General features: G+C 37.9%; 1 protein-coding gene across 10 annotated transcripts in view; it reads right to left on the reverse strand.

Moving 5' to 3' along the window:
* The window catches only part of FOXP2 (forkhead box P2), a 440,831-nt gene that overhangs the window by 364,614 nt on the left and 56,395 nt on the right, over nt 1–19,822 (reverse strand). For all 10 annotated transcript variants that reach the window (XM_087764527.1, XM_087764525.1, XM_087764524.1 and 7 more), the window contains exon 2: nt 8,124–8,270. The gene's annotated coding sequence lies outside the window, so the exon portion shown is untranslated. The remainder of the gene's footprint in view (nt 1–8,123; nt 8,271–19,822) is intronic.

Raw genomic sequence — 19,822 nt, forward strand, 5'->3', positions numbered from 1 at the left:
TTCTATGTACAGATGATATTATTTTTGGGTTGTACGACAGTTTGTAAAGATTTGTGTTGCTGTGGCAGATTTATATCTTTTATCTCTTCAGACAACTGAGTATTTCCAGCCATAGGCAGGGGCTCAGCTTCATAAGCCAACTCCAGTATAGGAGCAACTCATTTGAAGACAACGAAGAGCTTTGGAATTTAGCTGTAGGGCTTCAAACCAAATTTCTCCAAAGACACAGGAGGTCTCAACTTCAAAATACCCAAAGGCTTCTATTTCATCATAAATTTTAGAGGACTTTACAGTAATATATGCATGTTAGGGGATTTAGAATGATAAACTTCAACATGCATGCACTAAATTATTGCAAAATCAATTAAAACTCATCTAGAAAAATTTTATCAGAGTCACTGATTTTTGCAGTTGAAAAAATATAAGTACATCTTTTACTAACATATGGCTGGGGATTGCTCACGTGAGACTGCACAGTTTCAGATAGTTCATCTGGAGCCCATCTCCCCCATGTTCAACATTTTCATCAGAAACAAGAACTGAGAGATAATGACCTCTTGGGGGAAGGTTGACGACCTCGATTCTGCTCTCAATAACTGTCTCAGAAATCTTATCATATCTTGCAAAAATACAGGTATAAGATGCACCCTGAGAATCAAAATACCATTTAACTGCTCCACTGAAGAGCTCTTTCTCCCTAAAAGACCTGATGACAGACCATTTTTCCCCTGAGCAAAGATACCAGCTAAAACTGTGTTTCTTTCTCTGTCAGAGTAAAATTAGGGGAAGGAGGTGGAGAGAAAGGGGATCACATTTTAGTTTTATTCCACTGATGCTGCTGCCTGTCACTAAAAGATGAAGGGCTGAAATCCCATCAGTCTGGATTTGCAGATCTGAGGATGAAGAATTAGTATTTTTCTGTTTTTGCAGAAAACTCCTTGATGTATGGCTCCATTCTTGAATGCTAACAGCTGCAGTTTAAATTACAAATGAGATTCTATTAGCATAACCCTTAGTTGGTTTCTATTTAAAAATATGATTTTAGCCAAAATTGTGTCAGCTGAGAACCTACATGTTTTCATTTGTTGCTACAGATAAAGGGGAGAAGCAATTTTATATTTCACTACTGCAAAATATGAGGTCTAGAATAGCAAAACCATTAAAGAATATTTTTAAGATACTACTGATATCTCCTCCAACAAAACGGACAAGAGGCGAGTGAATGGTCCTTAGCAATGATGTAGAAAAGAAGGCCTTAAATAGACAGAAGTGCTGATGGGGCAAAAACCAAAGCGTCTTTTACAGTTGTCTCTCCAAACCAATTTTCTAAATAAGATTATTTTAAAAGCCCTGAATTGCATTGTGGAGTAACTGTTTAATTAGCTTCATTTTCCATCATGGATGTTTTTGTCAAAATACACTACACAACAGATGGTTTCTGCTCTTATACTTTGCAACTACAGTGTTTGTGCAACTACTGTCTTGCCCTTGAAAAGATGTTTGTGTTTAATGTATCTTATACCGATGGTTTTCACACATATAAATATGCTGGTTTTCTGACATATACATATATCAGCATATCAGAACTCATGAAATTGCTACTTTAAATGGCCAGGTTCCAACTGCACAGTGTTATTTTCCGTAATATTACACAGCGCTTCAAAATGAACAACAGCAAGTGATGACAGTATTCATTCCAGGTATCTGAAGTTAACTCTTTTCATGCAAAGCAGTCAAAAACATCATCTTCATCACGAAGCATAGTCAAGGTCTCGGCATGTTCCTCGCATGGCTCAGGGGATGCACGTAACCCGATGATGGAACCCAAAGAGACCCAGCAGCCCAAGCCAACCATCTCTGCAAGCAGCCAGACAATTTTGGATCATTTTGGGATTGGGATGCTTATGATGAAGTTACTGTCTGCCTGTACCAAGTCAATCCATTTCTCTATGCCTTAACATCTCCGTGTTGAAAATATTGATCATGATACATAGGACTGAAGCTTCCTGAATTATCTGTGTGCAGCACAGGCATGGTAACCAACATCCAGCAAAAATGATAGGTTATTTCTGCATTCAGCTCACCTAACGATATAAGTAGTCTTAGCCCTAATCCACAGGGGGTTAGGGTGATACTTAATTCATTAATGCTTTCTATAAAGTTCTTTGAAACCCTCAGATGAAATGCAGTGTAATTATTATTATTATTATTATTATTATTATTATTATTATTATTATTATTATTATTATTATTATATGTCATTACTTATGCCCCAAAGAATCTTACCATGCTTTGTTAACTGTATACAAGAACCTTTTCATTACCATTCAAGTGCTTCTACCTCTGAAGCATAACACTGCAGCTGTTTACCAACAGACAGTAATCCTATAAAAATATTTACCAATCTTATATGAAGAATATTGTGTTCCATTACAAATGCATGTTTCATACCATTTCCAATTCCAGAACGGCTCAATGCCAGGGAACTGCAAGTGCATGCAGGAGGACACCAGAGTCTGTAAAATGGTCATTTCAGTGAAAGACACCTGCTTAGCTGGCATCCTTATTTAGTCTGTCACCCATCTTTCACTCCCTTGTACCACAGGAAAGATACCTCAAATTAAACTAATACAACACCATCTCTCACAAAGTAGAAAACGAAGAAAATTGACAGAATGGGCAGAAGGTCCAATTCATCGGTGCTCTCAACCAAGTAATTCAGGAATCTAACCATCCAACATCCACTGGAGACGAGAGAGTTTATATAGGCTGCAGAAATGAAGACATGCTGGTAAAAAGTTCTCCTTCCTCTCTTGCCTGCTTTGTGACAAGCGACAAGATGCACAGCCCATATTTATACTTCCTAAAAATGCCTGCAACAATCAAAACATATTTCCCTTTTTTCCTGTTTGAAACTTCAGGTTGCCTTTAAATTTTCAGTCAGATCAACAACGTGATGGGAATTTTACTCACTACCTACATGGAATGGGATTGACCCCATGTGGAATTTTCTATTATAAAAAAAAACCCTGCTGATTTAGATGCCTGTACTGTGGATAACATTTGCTCTGTTAATTTTGTTGCATTCATTAATGAGTTTCTTTAACAGATACTCCTCAGGTTTCTACAACCAGATTCATTCATTGGACCCAGATAGCCTCAGCCTGTTGGATCTACTCAGTTTGAACCCTCTAACAGGGTCAGGACAAAATATTAATCATGAAATAAAATTCATAGTTCAATACAAATACGCACAGTTCTTCACTGCTCAAACATCCTCTGTTTAGTGGCACCTTGCCTGAACTGCCCTTTTCATTTTCTCAGAACTAGGGTCTGCTTGGTGGATTTTTGTGATAATGCATAAAATGCCATTCAAAACTAAACATTCTTAAGTCAGCAGAAGGACAGGAATACTACAAATCCAACTCAAATAAAGCCAGACAATCGTGAAAAAAATCAAGCCTGTAACACTTGTATCAACTACAAAAAGAGCCAGCTTGTCAGCTTCAGTGAAGTTCTGCCATATTTACCGGTGAGAATCCTGGCCACTAAGTACTGATATGATAGTGTTTCTAAGGGAAATATTTTGTTCATGTTTACAGCATATGGCTTACTGGTACTGAGATACAAACACTGGTGAATGTTATTTTGTGCAAATATCATATGTATTTAGGGAGAAAGAGAAAATACCTAAAAATTATTAACATGAGATTGCTTCCCTTCTCTAAGCACTTTCTTTAGGCCAATTTGCAAGTACTCTTTAAAAAAAAAAATAAATCCCTGCCTCAGGTTGAATGTAAATTCCAGGAGTCAGGTATTCTCTGTAGTTTTACACTATTATACATGCACTCCGCTACTATGCAATACTTAAGTAAGTGTACCACATTTTAAATAACAATGAAAAGACGGAAACAAAATGAAACATCCCAGATACAAAAAGTAGTATTCAAAACAAAATTAAAACGGAAAGAAAAATTTGATACACCTCAATGAGGTTAGTCAATCAGCCGTAAGTGGAAGTACAGAAATACTGCTTACAATAAGCAATTGTGCATTTCTCCTACAACAGGACAAGTATAATACTGAGACCATCTTTGAAGCAAATTCTACTGTTGTCCATAGTTTCATAACAGTGATGTTAAAAACACATATGAAATAATTCAGGTAAGTCTAGCTGTCCAAGGTAATCATTCAAATACATGGTAATTAGCCACAAAAAGACATCTAATAATAAGCTACACTAAAATTTCTTTGTTATATGCCTATATCTTAACTAAAACGCAAATAGGAACGTTGTACATTCCTTCCGATGCCTTTTAGAACCGTTCAACTATTCCACAGCAAGAAAGTGCTCCCCACGTACAGCCCTTATCCATGAACACTGGAACTGAGGAAGGTGGTATGTTATCGTCCTGCGTTAGGCGATGTAGTTGCTATTACTCAAATATAGACAGCCATTTAAGTTACTGCAGAAATCTACAATACTTCAATACAAATGGGAAATAGCATTTCATCACAATCTCATTTAACAGAACACATTATCAGTATTAGTTAATAGTAGAACAATCTTTTTCAAATTGGAAAGTCACCTAATTACTTGCTTTTAAAAATTAGCTAAAAGCACATTTTCATCTGTTATATTAGCACCAGATTTTTGCATTCAGTCTTTTATTGCAAGCAATACCAAAGCAACAATACTAGAATGTCATGATACATCACTTTTACTATCTTACTAGAAATTAAGTAGCAACATTTAGTTAAAACATTTGCATTTCTCAACCTAGAGACAAAAAATAAGAAGAAAAAATTCAAAATCTATTGATATTTCATAGTTAATATTAAAATGGCATTTGAAGAGCATTTTTTTAATGGTTACATACAATGTCTAAGCAATATGGAAAATGTCCTTTTAATAAGGTCGTATGTATCACCATAACCACAAGGAAATAATTTCAAAAAGAATTTGTTTACTCATGTGAAAGCAGGACGGTTTTGTCAATGTCAGCGGTAACATTCCTGCCTCTTAAGTCTCACATTATGTCACATGAGATGGAATTTATCTGTCTTAACATTTAATAGAAAAGTTAGATGTCTAAATTTGTGCCGGTCACCTTAGGCTTCTTTTATTGTCAGTGACAAGAAACAGGTATCTCCAAAGGATGAATCATCTCATCCTAAGACAGACATAAAAAGAGGCTACAGGAATTCTCCCCTGGAAGCCTCCATCGCTCTTCACTGACTAAAGAACCCTACAGTGACCAGCTCAGATTTACAACACCTACGTTTTTAGATGGCTAACGTCAGGGGAAATTAATCCCACTCTTGACATCCTTCTCAAAGAGTGCATGGGAAAAGTAAGCGTAAGATGCAGAAAAACAGAATTCTCAACAAGCATAAAAATCAAAATACACTGTCCCAGAAAAATTCAAAAAACAATACCCTTTTGTGAAAATAACAGGGGATCTATACATTTGAAATGTCATACAGTGTTTGATCTCCAAGCCAGGACACACTCAATCATTTCTAGGAGCTTAAGAATATACAGAGAATATTTTGAGAATATGCTGACAAAGTAATATGCCTCTTCTGATTATGAGTAAGCAGCAATTTTCAAAAGCTTATAATTCAGTGCAATAGGGATAGACATTCAGAGGCATGGCAAAAGACACATCTTAACCCATTAAAACTTCACTCTCAAATTTCAAGTCCTTGCTCAAAAGCAAAGCAGAGAGTTCTTAGACCTTTTTTTAGAAATTTTTTCTTTTTTTTTTCTTTTTCAGAAATGGTACACCCATCTCACGGAAGTGTTTCCAAAGACATTCAGCTCATAGCAAAACTGTGGACAGAAAATGTCTGCCAAACTAATCAAAGTGGAAAATCAAGAAAACTGACAATTAAAGACAGAGTTCCTTTCCCCTAAGTATTTCAAAACACAAGGAAGCCCCTGAATCACACATTCCTAGAAGATGGAAGACTATATTGTGAAGTATCACTGTACATTTGCCTAGTTTTTACACATTTCCATTGGCATCTACTTGAATTACAGACTGTCCCAGAATGGCCATTTGCAAGTACCTGAAAACAGAGCTTATAATGAAATTGTTAGGCCGCATTATAGATCTCATTGACCTCTGACAAGACTTCAGGAAGACAGCTATTTCTATTGTAGATTAATGGATCTCTCCTCCAAGGCTTTATCCCTACTTTTGTCTCTTTTTTTTAAAACACAAAATGGTACTAAAAATGTATCTTTCTTTCCATGGATCAAGTGAAAAAGATACTTATTTTAAACATCCAAAATCCCCATCACGTGACTGTCCATATCACGTGAATTATGGTGCTAATTCACAGCTAAAAAATATTTTCACAGACTTCAATGTGATTTTTGTAGTTATATTCACAAGTCTTTAAATATAATTTAACACGTTTTAGAAAGCTCGCAACTTCTGCCATCCCTCATCTTTCGCCAAAACTTAAGTAAAAGCCTAAACTGAATAGCTAAATACATCAGAATAGGAAAAAAACCCTAAAATATCACAAAATAAAATAGCAGAATCTTGTCTGCTTTTGCTAACCTATAAATATTCCCATATTAGGATATTAGAATATAGCTATTCTAATAGCTGAGGTTGGAAGGGACCTCAGGAGATCATCTAGTCTAAACCCCTGCTCAAGCAGGGTCAGATGCAGCAGGCTGCTTGTCACCATGACCTATTGGGTTTTGAGTATCTCCATGGATGGAGACTCTACAGCCTCTTTGGGCAATCTGCTCCAGTGTTTGACCATCCTCAAGGTAAGGAAGTTTTTTATATTATGTTTAAATGGAATTTTCTGGCTCTCTCTTCTTTACACCCTCCCATCAGGTATTTAATGTGAGACTGAAATGTTATTCAGTATTTTACTGTTCATGAGAGGCAAGGATCCTGTGCCTAAATTAGTGCAACCGCTAATCATACAATACCACCAATACCACCCAACCCACATATCATGCTTAGTGCTATACAAAATCAGGGTAGCATTTTTGAGATCCAGAAATTATCTATCTATATATATATATATATATATATATGAACTAATACGGTATTATACCTACACTACAGATTACTGTAAGACACCAGTTTACTTGCTAGCCATTTGTGACCATTTCCTGGTTTTGGAGATCTGAATTTTAATTTACAAAGGATATAAAAGACCCTGAACTACCACAGTGTGAAATGCAGAACAAAACAGTAGTTCCCCATTAGATAGTAAGTAAGGGTGCCTCACTCAAGTTTTTCCACTCTTATAAATGGCAGAGCACTAAAAATATCTACAAGGTCTGAGACTATAGCTCACCAAGCAATTTAAGCTGCAGAAACTAGCACAGCTGCCAAAAGAAGCTATCATGCACTCCCCCACACTTTTGGCTGCTAATTCCCACTCCCATCACCCTTTGTACCAGTCACAGCCCTTGGATAGCCATATGGGAGAAGGCTGGGAAAAACCCAGCTGAAAACAAAACTGTACAAATAATTGGTTATTTTCAGCCAGATCCATTCTCCAAATTTATGAACAGCTACACATGCTGAGGGAGAACAATATGGGGAGGGGAAAAGAAGCTAGCACTGCTTTTTATGCAGACGTGCCAGGGTAAAGTGTTCATTGAACACTTAGGCTAAAGCTAAGCCATCGACGGAGAGACACAAGCTACTCAAGGAGTAATACTGAATTCCTTAGGCATTACTTTTAGGATGAGCTGGATCAGCCTCTGGAGATGCCTGCTTCTCTCCTGAGGGTAAGCAGAATCTGGGATGACTAACTGAGATTTAGCTGCTTAGTTTCTACCTATCTAAATTAACTCAGATCTACATGAGTAGAAAATGGTAGAACAACAGGTTTGTGACTCTTACAGCACTTCATTTCCATTAACAATTGCCATTTGGAAAAAAAACATTGCAGCATAGCTTACCATCACACAAACATAGGAGTATGTATTTTCTGTACGGTCCACAAATTTCTGCCTAAACCATATTTTACATCTCTAAGAAATACGTTTCAGTGACATGGTACTGTATTCCTCCCACAGAGCATATAAATCCACAGTAGAAACAGCCACAGCCACAGTTCAGTTATAAATCACTTACATTTCTTCGGAGTCACTTAGTCACCTTGCTGTGTTGTCAGAAGGGACGGTCTTTTCCTTTTTGTTCAAACTGGTCCTCCTTCCAGAAGTGTCTGTCACTTCTACGGCAGACAAGGACAAAAGGTCCTTAACTTTCACTTGAAATTATCTAAGGGTAAGAAAGGAGAGGCACACAGTAAGTGCAAGCATCCATATTGTTTTTATGGCAAGGTATTACAATCACCTCTTTAAAACACACTTCAGTACATTTACAGGGCCATTCTTACACACATGTACTGCATACCTTGGAAGAAATCCCACACGTTTTACATTTTTCTTTCTTTGTATGAAACATGTAAAGTAGTCACTACTCAGAAAGTAGTCACCTACTCCACTCCTGAGATTCATAATAACAAGTTTATATTACTTTAAAAAGAATAAGTGTACAAATTAAAATTATTATTTATTTTGCACCACCAGGTTCACTGGAAACCATCTTGGCTACCTATTATTAATAATTTTTTTAATCTGAATTTTCTGTTAAATAAAACAGCTCTCTATTGCACTACATCTTACTGCTCAGAAAGTGAGACCTGGGGTTTACGATGGATAGCTCCATGAAAACTTGAAACTCACCACTCCGTCAGAGTCAAAACCATAAACTGAATGTTAAAAATAAAGAACAAAGCATAACACATCATTTGCCACTGTATTAATGCCCATCTTGAAAAGCATGCTCTGCTTTGGTGTCCAGCACAGAACACAACACAACACAACACAACACAACACAACACAACACAACACAACACAACTAATTCGCAAAGGTTCAGAGAAGAAACATGATCAAAAGCTTAGAATGGGTTCCATATGAGGAACAATTCAGTACACCACAACTATCCAGACTGGAAACAGGACAACTTAAGGGAGGGCATGATAGAAGACTACAAAAGCTTGAAGACGGAGAGGTTGCACAGACATCATCTGTTCCCTATCCCTTGAACTCAGGAACTGCCTAGTAAAACTCAAGTTCAAAAGAAAAAGCAGGAGTTTCTTCTCCACAAAAACAGAACTGTGGACTTCTTCCCAAGGATGCTGTTGATGCAAGGAGTTTTCATGAGTCAAAAGACAGAGTGAAGGCCGTCACTGCAGACAGGGGATGGCCTAGGTCAACCATTGGTCTGAACCAGGATGACCAGTCCTACCTCTTTATATATTCATTTATGCTAGTGTTAACTCAAGAAATTCTTATATCCATTTTTTTACACTGATATATTCACCACACAAGAACCAGAATTATTGCATTAGGTACACAGGGAGTCTAGTCTTACTTGCATTTGAAGTACAGGCTAGCTCCTTTTGAACTGCAAAGTGAATTCCCATGGTTCTCTGTACTTTACTACATGCTTAATAAATTTGATTGACTTTTCCAAAATAGCATCACCACAGACAAAAAAAAAAAAAAAAGGGCAAAGTCTTACTGTAAAGCAGCAGTAGCCTTCGTCTCCCCAGTCCACAGTCCCAAAGCAGCCAGGGTAGAAGGCTACAAAGCAAGGTTCTGCTTCTCAAGTTGTTCGCTGGTCTCATGTGTTTGAGTCTGTAACTTCATCCATGTGTTCCCACTCAGTTCAACACTTATATAAATGCAAGTCAGCATCTCCATGTCCCAAGTTTCATCACAAAGCAAACCTTAAAATCATATACTCTGTATTTCAATATCTCCTCTTTTGCTTTAATCTCTAGGATACAGCAGTGTTTCTGATTTATTTTGGGTAAGTGCAGATCAATTAAAATTCCTTCAGGGAAGCTTTCTGAACCAGCAGAAAGTGAATGACTGTCATCAGGAACAAACACTTTTTGCTGTCATGGACTGGCATGTCACTTTTGAGCAAAAACTATGTTAATTAATTCTATCCATACCTATCAGGTGTACCAAAGGAATATAACCAGTCCTTTCTGCTGTCTTGCTAGATACAGATTTTTGTGTCTGTGAACTGAGTATCCCTATATGGAGACTTATGCATTGGCACATTATATGAGGAAGCAGCCTGTACTAGCACAAAAAAACATAACAGAACAAAAATAACTTTGTTCAGACATCAGTATGCAACCAAAGTCCCTTCTGCAAAATGCACGAATTAATAACCTAACATTTCACCCAAAAATCAGAAAGTTTCCACTACATCTATGCACAGACCTATTTATTAACATTCTTTTTAGACCCTACAGTGAGGAATTTGAATTACTGATACTTTTTTTGGTCAGCTTGATATATCGGATCAAAGTATGTTTACTGTTCTATCTATTCCCCCTCATCACTTCTACACTCTGCAAAAGAAGAGGCTGCTACAATGTTTGCTGTTCTGTTTGCTTCTGCAGCTCAAATAGCTACACTGAGGATGAAAGAAAATTCACTGTACAGCATGCTAATGATCAAAGAGCCATGTACTACTGGCCTATAGCAACATCTTAGGCCACCTCTCCCTTCTACCATTTGTCCAACTTCTCTGTTTAGAATGTAAAATCTTAAGGGTAGGAATATAACCCATCCAACTAAAAAGGAATCCAAGTTCTGTTTGATATCCTGCACGTCACTGTGATACTAACTATAAATAAGAGCAAGCTGTAGCAAACAAGAACCGAATGTCTTAGAATTGATACATGAGCAAAGACAAGCTTCTCGCAAAATTGCAAAATTCAGAGAAGTGGACTCCAGGTATACTACAGCTGGATAAGCCCTTTGAAAACAATTTGACAGTGGTAATAACAACAATTCAGAATTATCATTGCCACTACTTCAACGTTGGGAAAGAAAAACCATGAGAACAGGTATTAGAAGATGGCTACCTACTGATTGCCAAATAAAAGCTGTGATTCTTACTGTTTCCATACATGGCTTCAGGTTACAATTAAAAAGTTTACAAAATCTTCCTGTGAATATGATCTTGGCTCTCTCACACAAGTGCCCATAAAGGGGGAAAAGTTGATACGCAACCACCTCAGTTGCAAGCGCTGGGAATAAACAGTTACCTAAAAAAGTGTGTAAACTAAGAACGCTTTCTTTTCAACCACTTGTTATATAATCCCATCTGAAGGTTAAGCAAGCATTTATGCTTGCTTTAAAAATTTATTCCATATATTCCCTAATTCAATTATACCCCTGGTGGAAATCCACTTATATCAAAGATATATGAAGAAATTTTTACATGAAGAATTTCTTAGCTTATGCTTTTGATTTTTGAAACAGCACAGAGATACAAGTAATCTGTAGGATCAAAGGCACAACCATATTCCAGAGTACACATATATTAATTTGGGATATTAAAAGTTATGCTTGTGTGCAAGATCACACCATTTCCGTAAGTTACCTAAGACACAAAGTAAAAGCTGTACACGGTAATGTGATCTTATTAGCATTAGTTATGGGACTTTTTTGGCAATTCATAAAGTCACAGCTGCATTACAAAGTGATCCCAAATAAGCATTGATAAAATACTTTATCCCATGACTGCCACGTACTTTTAGATTATGTTACAGAAAAATGCATTAGAGGAAAAGTATCTGACGACTATACAAGCAAGCTTCTCGGATTATAAACCTTATTTACAAAAAATACAATGGCTCAAGTCCCTGACTAAATATGCTATAAAATTCCATTTTTGTTCATAAGCGTTCTATTAATTTTACTTTCAATATCTATAGTCTATTGGGTGAAACTAAGTAAAGGACTAGTGCAAGGTTTGGCCTGAATCATAGCATATAAACAACCAAGGACTGGATTAGAGTTTTGGTTTAAGATTGAATAATATTTACTCTAGTATGTAACTGTATAGTCAGCATAATGTAGTATTACAGTCATGTGTCTTTAGTACGGTGTTTATCTAAAAGCCTTTACCAAGAAATCTTATCTCACAGAAACATAAACTCACAAAAACAATCACTACTTTGCTAGTAAACACTGGAACCTCCGTTAAGAAAGACGTATTAAAAGACAGCAACAAAAGACGCAAATATATCTGTGCAAAGGTTGCTTCCAGCTGATCTCTGGTATCATGGTCCTAATCTGGAAACAACATAATGAGTAAACATGAGATCAGTCACGACATATATAATAAAAGAAGTGAAGGTGGTATACTGGAAACTTCCCTAAATGTTGTGCTATTAAACTGAATGAACCTGTTTGGTTTGACTGCAATTTACGGAAGATTATTATGCAGTGATCAAAACACAATACTTCAGAAAACATCAGAGTTGGCACTACTTCCCTTCTTTCACATAATAAAAAGAAAAAGGCGGGACAAATGATCCATCCACAGGTAAAATGGTCTTTCAAGCTCACGCATCAGTGCCATTAAGACAACTGATAATCATCCCTAGATGTTTATATAACGCTCCTGCAGGACCTGAAAACACCCACTAAAATCTGAAATATGTTAGATTCTAGTCCTCTCATCAATTATATACTGAATTTTTCATCTTCTGGATTTGGATCAATATTAACAGCTAGAGAAATAATCCCCATGTTTCTCTTGCAGATTTATTCAAGTTTTATTTAAGAATATATTGACCAGAAGTACAACCTTAAACTGAATTGTAAGTGAACTGGCATGAAAAAAGGTAAGACCTGAGACTAAATAATTCCTTGCATGGCTAGCTGCCTACCACCCCAAAGTAAATGCTATTAGACAAGATAGATGATAGAAGACACAGGCTAACTAGCTGTATCAAGCAATCTGCCAACAAAGATATAATGCTGGATCTGAGAAAATCAGATGGAATAGTTTATAAACTGTTGTCAAACTAACCCCGAAGCTTAAGGAGGTTAAATAGGTACTGGTAATCTTGCGTAGTAGTTCTTGTGGCAACTATGGCTGGGAATATTTTTCTCTAGCAATCCCCAGTGGGAAGAGTGCCACCTACTTTCTGTGATATTCCTTCCAGCTCCATCTGCCCTTCTCTTTTCAATGTTAGGCTGCCATTCGACACAGGGACACACAGTGGGATCTGAAGAGACGAACACTGAGTAGTTCGGTGTGATTCCAGCCATGCAGCATCACACACACTTCAGTCAGTCAGGGCTCTGCAACTGGCACTAGCACTGATAAGACGATAGGTGGAATTCAAGTTTTATTTTTTAATGCATCTCATTTCTAAATGGTTTTGATCCTGATCACCTGAGAGAAGATCACTCACTAACATACACTACTGTTACAGTGATGCAGCACTCCTAGACTGGGGGTTGCAAAAGGTTTCCGTAGAGGAAGAGATGTGAGGAACTCCATAAAACTTAATTCGATTTTTTCCCCCCTTTCTTTTTCCTCTTCCTTTTGCCTCCCACTCTCCCTTTTGCTGAAAATGCTCTCCCCTCCCGCAGCCTTCTGAGGAACACAATACGTGCATGGAGCCAGCAGGGACAGGAGCAGAAGAGGCAAGCATTCAGTGACAGCCGGGATGCCTCCTTGTCACCTTAGGCAATGCTGGGACACGGGAAGGGCTTAGACTGCATGGAGCAAGGGTGAGCGATGCTGAAGCCAAAGATACAAGGGCACTGAGTTTGAACAACAGACTAGAACTGATAAACTCTGGAGATAGGGGCAGGACAGACAGTAGGAGCATATTGTTTATTTGAAAGGATGATTTAAATTGTTATACAAAAGAGGGGAGACCTAATCTAAAAGTGTGAACACCACTGTGCCTGAAGAGACTTGCTCTTGTGGACCTACCTGTTTGCTCCTGGGCGCTGTAAGCAGGATGACATCCTTGGGACATCTTCTAATCCAAAATTTCCCTTCTGAATTTTGACAGATTAGGATGTAATTAAACGTTCAGATACACTGTGGAGTTTTCTAGGAGAGTTTGATTTATTTTATTGTCATCATTATATTGGTTGGTATCTATTTATGTCACAAAGCAGTGCAAGTCACATTTCTGAATAATTGCTATTTGTATTGTCTACTTCATTTTACACTTGGAGCGCATACAGTGATTCTGGGGCATAAAGGCAAGATTTCCAGAGAGGATGCAACCACACAGTGACTTAAGCCACTCTAAGCTGGGGCTGAAGCAAGCCTACTTCCCTCACCTTCCTCTTCAGCTCCAGCTACAGACTCCCACTCCTTCCTTGTGCTGACTTGGACATTTGTGCAATTGCAAGATGAGACAGATCAGAGAGTTCAATTATTTGAAAACAGTCCTCCAAAACAAGTGATCAACTTTTGACCAAAACGGGGACATCCCTGCCAAGGCAAGAGCGGAGTGGGGAGACGTGGCCCGGATAAAGGTGGGACTACACAGTCGTGATGTGGTTTGGCTTGCACCAATGAGGAGGCTCACCCTGGGGCATAGTCTGATGAACATTTCTTCCAGTGGTGGAGGCAGCTACAGCATCACCTCCCCCTTCCCAGTACTGCCCGCTGAGCTGTGCCAAGGCAACTGCACGGAGCTACGTGGTCAGCTGTGCTGAGGAACTACTCTAGATTAAAAGTAACCCGGCAAAATAAAAGCTGTTTTCAACCTTATAGAGTCCACCTTGCAGACTCACAAACAACTATATGACCATCTTCAGAGGTATAGCAATGAGGAGAAGGAACCAAAAGATGCTTAAGCCAGCACTACCACTAAAGAAGCATTTACCACCCCATGATCTAATTAGCCTATGGACTCCAGCAGCCAAAAGCTACCAGATACAGCTGCAGCCTAGCAAGTGCCGTCATCCCCAGCTGCCTCCCCCTCCAGTCCTCTCCAGCCTACAAAGAAGTACGAAGACCCATGCTACAAATGAGATGCATATGCAGTCCTCTGGGCACAGGTGTGGGCTCTGTGACAGCAACCCAGGGACAAGGATGGGCTGCAGAAGGGCAGCAAGGACTGTAGCATTAAAATGCAGCAGCTGCTGGTTTTGATTTACATGTCTTAGAGAACTGGGCCCCATTATTAGAGTGGAACTACACCGACCTAGCACGCCTTGCCATAATATTGTTATATCTGTACGTAATACGTAGGCACATGCCTGTGATTCATTCTCTAAATAGCCCATTGTTAGAATTTATATTATAAAGTGAAAACTAAATCAAAGTAAAAGGCTGCTTTTCGGCCTTAAGATTAAATAACTTTTTTAATATTCCAAAAGGGGACCCTAAATTCGACTTTGTATCACTCTTCATTTTAATCACATTTGATTTGTAAAATATATTTTATCACATTTTTTCCAGATTACATGGCTGTACTTGAGCTAAAACAAAGTACAAAACTTACATATACCTTGTCTACATCATTTAGAGCACACATAAAAATAATTGTGGTCCATCATTCTACTAAACTATTGTCCACCTTTTAATAGTTTTGTTTAATAGATACAGGAGGGTAATCATTAAATGAAACCTTAATATTAGCTATCAGTTTGTAAACAGAGCTGCAAATATGGTATGACTGAATTCACAGTTCAAAAAATTCTGTTTTTTTATATTTAATAATTTTAGATTTGCTTATGTATTTATTTTCCCCACAATAAAAAAATTAATTAAAAAAAAAAAACCACTTAGAGAAAACGGGAAAAATACCTTATCTGCATTTCTCTTGCAATTCCATTTGGACGACAGTATTTCCTAAACGTAGCCTATTCACTGCTGGATATGTAATTACCTTCAGTTCATAGTCTAGACATTAATGCTTTCGTAGTATTTAAGACTCCTTGTAACATGCTTGCTGCTTTAAGTAAGCAAGGCTAAATCTTGACCAGATAAATTAGCAAAGAATGCAATAAAAGCTGCAATAAAAGAACTTTATCCTCCAAACCTTCAAGTTGCTGCTAAATGAGATTTCTTTGAAATGCAGATCAGTTGAACTAGATTAGTGAATTTTAGCTCCTGTCAACATCATAACAAAATACAAATACAATTGTTCACTGGCCTTATCTCCATGCTTCCATCTGCTGCCTTGTTATTTACTTTCCTTGATTTACTATGCAGATCTAAATAAGACACATCAAGGAGGGCTTACAACACAATGGCTTCTTAAGCTTTACATCAAGGTATTTGAAACTGAAGCCCTGAAAGGGCTGCCATCAAAGACATATCTCTAATGAACTTCCATATCAGAGAAGGTTTGGTATTTAATACTGCTGTGAAAAGAAAAAGCTACAAATCAGAATGGCCTATGAAGGAAAATGTCTGCAAATCTTGATGAGATTAGCACCTACCAGAATTAATATCCCAATAAAAATGATATCTGGTTCCTTGAAGAGTTAAACTTCCAACCTTTGCAAAAATAATGCCTAGTGTCAGAATGGGAAAACTCAGCTGACAAGGTTGAAAGGTCAGAGCGGTCTTCTTTTTTCTCCACAAAATGTTCAAAAAGCATTTTTGTTGGTGGCTTGATTAAGATACTGTTGACAAACTAGCCTTGGAATGAAATAATTAACACAGTCGACAGCACTACTATGGTACTTTCCGCAACAGCGGCATTTTACAGTATCTTTAAAAAAATTAGCAACAACTTCATGGTGAAATAACATAATCTAAAATGACAGCATGCAACATTTGTTCATCAATTTTACTATTTCCCTTTTTCCCCCACAGCAATCTACGGCAGTGCAGGATAAAATCTTCTGTCAGTTTGCTCAAAAAAACAATCCTTAAGTGCCATTTCTACTACATGCCACAACCCTACTTTCAAAGTGCAATAAATGAAGAAGTTTCCTCCTCATGATTTAAACTCTCTCTCTATATGATAGATTAAACAAATACAAACAGCTTAGAAGTTTCCACAACCCCTGCGTAACCTTGTGCAGTAAACCGTCAGCCCTTGCAGCGTGCTGCCGTCTGACAGGAATTTTTTTGCTAGGCACCAAAGTACATAAACAAATGATCCTTTTCTTTCTTAAGAAAGCATTTCAATCATTTATGTTCTTCTATAGCAAGGGAAGATCCCACAAGCATGTTCCGTACCGTGGATCAATCAGCTCCAAACCGAAGTAGACATGTTGTATGCTCCAGCGCCTGGAAATCATGCTGCAGGCTTACCAGATGATGAAAACGGAGGTATGCAGTGTAGGGGAGCCCCACATGGCACCCGCTAGCTTCTGGGCATGTCAAACTTCACAACTACCCTACAGTCAATGACAGCAAACACCTTCCCTTTTCTTCTCGCCTCCAAACATATACTTGTCTTTCTACCCTCCTTCCAAATTACAGGCAGTCTTCCAGAAACAAAGCCCCCAAACAGAAGCAGCGTCCCATGGCTATACTGCAGAAACCACAGTTGTCTTTTTGCTAGATTTCATTTCGTACGGGCTATGTTCCAGGCTTACTTACGGCCACGAGAGACCATTACCTTTCCCTGTTTAATGAAATGACAAAACAACAGATTTGCATATGTAGAAGCAGGTGCTGTAACAGGTTTGACTACTCTTGACCTAAAGCATGTAAAAAAGATTTATCAGCAACAGCTGTCCCTAAGGTATAGGGGCTCTGACCGACAGTCAAAACTTTACCATCTGCACCACCGTGTGTTAAAAATGACAATCTGAATTAAAAGCTGGTCAACAAATCTCGTATAACTAATGCCTTCCATATACCCATCCATATGCTGAATTCCCAAAATACACAACACTTGGATTAACTATTATAAATACCAGTCTTTAAATCTAAATAAAATAAGACAATCTAGGAAGATGTGTAAAGGAAGTCTGTGGGAGTTGCTACTTATTCAAGAAACAAGCATTTAAATAATATTCTGAACGTACTTAAGTTTGAAATGCCCCAACTATTTCACATCATGATACAAACCTCTATTCTTTTAAACTAGCATTATATCTCTTTTCAGAATAAAAACATAGCTATAAATATTTACATAGACTAATGTGAGGATTTACAGTGCTACAGCATTGTTTAGCTTGTGGATTATTAACCAACACAATTTTTGTTTAGCTTAACTTCTCTGAAGCCTTTCTTGAATGCCTTGACAAAAAACCTGATTGATAGCAAAACATTTCAGAGCATCTCTGTGTTGTCTGTGCAATGAAGGTATCGCAGGGAAGTGAGGTTTGCGGTTTATGTTCTGATTTTTCCATACGAAGAGGAACTGTGTTTTTTCCCCCGGACCAGGGGAAGGAACCTGAGAGTCTGAACACGACCCTTTGGTGAACACAGTGACTTGTTCTGGAGCTATGCTAGCAGAAGGTAGCACCATATGCCCCGAGCCCCAACTTGGATGCTCTTTCTACAGTCTGATGTGCTTGTCAAAAGATGTTAAAATCACGGCTTTACTTTCTCTGGATATACTTTATTACTGTACAAAGTAAAAAGAAAGGATAATATACAATTTTTTATGACTTATATAGACTAGTACCCAAAGCATACTTTCACCAGTTTAAACTGGGAGATCTTTTTTTATTGGTGAACAGTTTCTGAGGTGTTTAACATTACAGCAATCTTATGCCTGATATCAATCACAGCTATTATAACTCTTACTGATTACAAACTAACTACATTCTAAACTTTAGCATTAATAATTTTCCTTCTCATGCAAGTCTGGAATTTCACTGAACTTTTTAAAATTAAAAAAAAAAAAAAAAAAAAAAAACATTCAGAAGAGCACAGATTTTATCACTGTATTCCAGGCAGGAAAATTACTAAAATAAGAAAAAAATAATCCATGGAGCTTATACTGGAAGCAAACTTAAAATAACAGAAAATGTGCTTCACAACATTTCTAATGGTAATTTTAAATGTGGCGGCATATGTAAATTCATTCACTTCATGTTTTGTTCTTTAGTTTTTAGAAGAAAGAGAAGCATTTTATTTTAAATACATATATACGCATTGTATATATTTGCAGGCACTGCTACGAGACAGGAGGTACTTTTTTCTAAAGTGAATAATAAAACTATCTTGCAGAATTTGTGAGATTCAAATGATCCTTCAAACAGTTACAATTTTGTGCAAAAACAATGCAGACTTGAAAAAAAGAAATACAATTTATTTACTTGCTAGGTTGTAACTGTCTGTTGAGAGCTACAGTGATCCCCTCAAGAGTATAAATATTTAGACAAATTTTAAAATGTGTATTATATACTTGACAGAACGTATTTACATGACAGCTCAGAGCTTAAGCAATCTGATCAGAAATATTTCCCCTATAAAACAAAGTCAAGTTAGAAAAAAAAAAGCAGCTCAGCCATGTAAAGAGGCTTGAGATTTAAAACATAACCATTTAGAAACGGATTAGCCATTTAAGTGTTTGCGTCAAAATTGCGATAACCTTCATCCTACTTCCCAATTCACTGGATCCTATGTATGAGTTTATGAAAATCGAAGATGAGCAGCATACGGTATTAACTCTGTGTCTTCTTTTACTAAGCTGTTTAATTGCCTGCTCGTTATCTGGTCCCCTCCACTCCCGCAGGTGTCGCGTCCCGGGCGGGCAGGGCCGCCTCGGCGTGGTGGGGATGCCTGTCCCACCCGGCCGCCCAGGGGAAGGTCCAGGGGCTGGGGTAGGAAATCACTCCTCTCCTGCCCGGAACAAAGCTAAAAGCCAGCTCCCTGCACAACACTGCCGACGCAATGTCCAAGAGTGACAGAGATGGGAAAAAGGTGGAAATAAGCCTTACACACCTTGTTGGCACTTAGGGGTGAGGCTGGACTCCCACCATCTCCCTGAAGCCCAGCACGGCTTTCCCCAACATGGCCGCTGCGGGAGCTGAGGGCTTCTTTATCCCTCTGTGAT

The sequence above is a fragment of the Nipponia nippon genome, unplaced genomic scaffold (assembly GCF_047370975.1).
Source record: "Nipponia nippon isolate SJK-2023a ecotype South Korea unplaced genomic scaffold, ASM4737097v1 scaffold_3, whole genome shotgun sequence".
Classification (NCBI taxonomy): Eukaryota; Metazoa; Chordata; class Aves; order Pelecaniformes; family Threskiornithidae; genus Nipponia; species Nipponia nippon.